This window comes from Chenopodium quinoa, unplaced genomic scaffold (genome assembly GCF_001683475.1).
Source record: "Chenopodium quinoa cultivar QQ74 unplaced genomic scaffold, ASM168347v1, whole genome shotgun sequence".
Lineage (NCBI taxonomy): Eukaryota > Viridiplantae > Streptophyta > Magnoliopsida > Caryophyllales > Amaranthaceae > Chenopodium > Chenopodium quinoa.
This window is the reverse complement of record NW_018744603.1, coordinates 1554403-1559053: the sequence shown is the minus strand read 5'-3', so window position 1 is coordinate 1559053 and position 4651 is coordinate 1554403.

Sequence of the window (4651 nt, the reverse complement as noted above, 5' to 3'; positions counted from 1 at the left end):
CCTTGAAAATGTGATGCTTGATGGTAGGGCCTTAGTCCGATCAACTATTACACAAATAAAGGATCTTGGAATCACTTAAAATTCAATTGGGATCAATTAATATTGAATAAAGTGCTTTAAATTTACCTAATTATTAATTCGAATATGGTACTTTAATGTTAGGAAAAATACACTTTATTAATCCCAACTTTCACCCGTTTACTTTAATTAATCCCAACTTTGGAATATTCCTCAATAATCCCAACTTTAAGGTGGGTTATCTTTCTTCTCACCCAACCGGTCACTTTACCTAATGTAGCAGGTTGCAGTCCTACGTGGCACTAGTCGTTATGTTATTTGATTATTTTTTTTATTTTTGCTTTAAAATAAATAATCCCTTTATTAATTTCCCACTCTCTCTCTTTGTTTTTTTCCCGTTACAATTATCCCTTCCCCATCCCCTATGTTTTCTTTGTTTTCAGCTATTTTTTTTGTTTCTTCTCACATAGCTAACCATTATCAATGGCTGGAGGTAGAGTTTCTTCTAGGTCTTCTTCGAACTCGCATGGAGGGTTGTACAACAAGACAAAATGTAGCTGTGGTTTGGACGCCATTGTGCAAACCGTGAAGAAGGGGCAAAACATTGTATCCAGATTCTACGGTTGCCCAAAATGGCCGGTAATTGTTTAAATATAGATAATTAAGCTTGAATTAGTTTTAATTGCGTTAATTGTGGCAAATTTGAAATTCAAATTGCAATTAGGGTTTTGATTAAAAAGGGTCTTTTTCGTATAGGATACCAATTGCAATTTTATGAAGTGGGTTGACTGTACTAATGGGGATGTTTTTTGCGATTAGAGATATTTGAAAGGGACACTACAATTGCTGAATTGGAGATGCGGAACAAATTTCTTGAAGACAAATTGAAGATAATGCAAGGACAAAGGGAAAAAATGGAGGCGGTGCACCAAATGAAAGAAGAACTCAGTGAGATGAGGACTGAGCTCATCAAATGTTCAAGGAATGAGAATAATTTGTTTATGGCTCTATTATTTTCTTGGGTTTTTTTGCCATAATGGTGTTGTACTTAAAGTAGAATTGGTGTGTTAGGTTGTAACCTGTTGATATGAAATGCAATGAAGTATGTTTTGATTCCAAAACAAGGCCTTATTTTGTATGTTTTTGTTTGCAAAGCATAAACAAATAGGAAAACAATTAAGACAAATAATCATGCAAAGTCATGACTACAATAGGTACATTATGTACCAACCCAACATAAAAGTTCACAAATCCAAAATAAACAAAGCTGCAGCAATTAGTTTGATACACAAAAGGAAATAATCCTATCTGAACCAATAAGTTCACGAATCCAAAATGAACCAAGCTACTTGTAATTAGTCTGATACTACTACTTGAAATTAGTCTTCCCTAAACTGAGTTTAACATGAGCACATAAATTTTCACTGAGTTGGCCGGGTTGATTGCTGACTTGAGATTATGTAATTCACAGGTTGGTCATGGATTGGCTTGGGTGTCAGTCCTCCTCTCCTATTTTATTGGCCACGCACTTATAACATATAAAAGTAGGATAAGTTAGAATAGTTAAAATAACACACCAATAAAATAAAACCAATTTGCAAAGATGAAACACATACATTAGGCTGTATACTCCCATACTCGGCAATGTACACACCCACTCCTCTTGGAATTCTCTATCTTCCCCTACCACCACTGTACCTACCACCTCTTCCTCTTCCTTTACCTGCAGGGATCTCAGCTTGGCCTCTTCCTCTCCCTGCATATGTATGAGCTTGTCTTCTCCCTCTCCCAGAAGAAGATGCAGCTGTAACAGAACTCTGACCACCTCCTCTTGATCCTAACCCTGCTCTTATAGCTCCTCTACCTCTCCCTAGATATATAGGATGGGCAGTGATTGAATGGTGTGGAGCTGATGCAGATATTGTAAGCTGACTCGAAGGGTTTCCAGCTATATTGCTGTTAGGTGGTTGGGTATCTTTTCTAGGCCTTCCCCTAGGCCTTTTTGTGGGTGGTTCAGTAGGGAGGGTATTGTGTCCTGTTAGGACATCCTCTTTTGTTGTGTCCCTTGAGTTTGCACAAGTAGTAGGTCATCTCAACACCAGACTTAGTAAAAAAGCCACGTTTTTTTAGGGTTCTCAAAAGGGTCCCTAATTTCATTTTTCCTTGGCCTCCCTAGACCAATTTTAATTGGTGGTGGGTCCATGGAACAATGCAACTTTGGCCAAAACCTCTCACCTTTTAGGGGTGGAATTGAACTTGTCCTAATCAATTTATACAAGTAACATCAGGTATATTAGTAGATTAAGTGTAAGTAAGTTAGTGTTACAAAGGAGAGTAGTTAGTTTATACCTGCATAAGCTTCTAGATAAGCTTCCCTTGTTTAGCACCTCTCCACATAGTCTTTTGCTTCTTTGTTCAAGAAGAATATGAAAGCAACTGCATGGCAACAGGGAATGCAAAGCATTTCCCACTTCCCACGGCTGTAAGTTTTTTGTTCCAAATTTACAACAAGCTGGTCCATGTAATGACTGACATTGAACAACAGATCTATTGAAGGCTGCACATCACAGTAGGTAGCTTTGTGTTTCTCCTTGTCCAATTTTGCTTGAATTCTTGGGCACAGAACACCTGTCACTTTCTCCATATCCTGTCTTTTCTTGAGTAGCCTCTACATCAAGCATGTTTAGATTTCTTCTAACGTGAACAAGAGGTGCTTTATTCTGGCATTTATTATGTATCCATTGAAAGTCTCAGCAATATTGCTGGTTATTGCATTAGTATTTAATGAAGTACTCAATAAAGCTCTGTAGAATAAGCTAGGCTTATAGGCTTTGAATGCCTGAGCTGCTTCAGGATTCATTACAGCTAGCTCCTTCAATGCCTTTTCATAATCTGGCATGTTGTAACACTTTGCAATCTTACAAAATTGCAATTTAAGTTCATGTCCTCTATAGGTCTTGTGCCAGTTGACAGATATATGCCTAGCACAATGCCTATGTTCTGCTTTGGGCAGAACAAAGGACACAACATTGGTAATAGCCTAACATCAAAGTAAATGCAATAGCTAGTAAGTACTAAGCTAAATCAACATTTAAATATGTGAAAACAGTTAGTTAAAATCATACCTGGTGCTCATCAGAGAGGACTGCAACACCATCACCATCACCCAACTCTAACACTTTCTGTAGATGAACAAAAAACCATTCCTAACTCAAATTATTCTCTCCCTCAGCAATTGCCCATGCTACTGGGAACATTTGGTCATTGGCATCCCTTCTTACAACACAAAGAAATTGACCCCCTAGAAAAGTCTTCAGGAAGCTTGCATCAACAGCCAACACTTTCCTACACCCATCTTTCCATCCCTTAGACAAACCCTCAAAGCACATAAACAATCTTTGGAACACAAGTGGACCCTTTTTCTGTTGTACAGTAACAAGCTCAGTTGCACTTACAAGGCTGCTAGTCTTCAAAGATGCAAGATAAGCTCCTACTTTTAGGTAGTACTCATGCATGGAACCATGGAGGAGGGTATGTGCAGCATATTTCACTTTATAAGCAAAGACCCTGTTCACAATGACCTTGAAAGCTCTTTTAATGCACTCTACTATTTCCTTTGCAAGCCAATGTGGTCTGCTTTTGAATACTTCTAGGAATTGTTTGGCAACCCAAGTAGCTTTCAACTGCCTATTCTTCTACATGTTCCTCTGGCAGGTATGCTCTCCACTAACCCTCTTTACAATCATGGCTGCCTTTCTTGAATGCCAAGATGCATAAACATAGAAAGGACACCCTTTAATGCATTTCACTCCTAACCTCTGGTGTCTCTTTTTGTTCCTAACAACAAAAGTTAGGTTCTTTCCCTGTAGAACAACATATTTGGCCATTGCCTCCCTGAAATCTTCTCTTTTAGCAAATCTTAAACCCATTTTCCACTTGAATTGACTGAAATTTGTATTTGGGCTTACTAGCAGTGCAAATATTTTCTTCCTCAAACCAACACCTCCCTCTTCTTCACTCTCAGCTGGTGTATCAATGTCCTCATCACTATCCTCATATTCGCTCACATTTTAACCTTCAGCCACTGGATCTTGAACACCTACTTTCCCCTCAGCTACTTCATGTATAACTTTAGAAGCAACCTGAACTAATTGTTGTAGGGAATATTTCAAGCATTATCCCTAGCTTGAACCCCACTGTGATCATACACTAAAGTACGGTGGCGTCCAAAGGGAAAGAAGATAGAGCAAAAGAGTCGCCAACAAGTTTTAGGAACTTGTAAACCGTTCACAGGGTGAAGGTTACACCCCTTAACGATCCAGGAGATTGTTAACTCTAATAGGTCTGGAACCATGACTGGTAGTTCAGGGATGAAGGTACAAATCCAACCTAAAAGAGATTGAACCTGCCCTAATAATAGGCCTCTACTTTATTCTGATCGTACTCATGTGCACTTTCTGACTATAATGCAATCAATAGGATTAATCCTAAACGTGTTTAATCTATGTTGGTTGAATATTAATGCACAAATAAATCTATTATTGGCGATCACTTGAATTATAATCATATTAACCCTAAACAAGATTATTAATTATCTTATTAAGCGTGATTACAAGTACCAATTCCCTTTAAA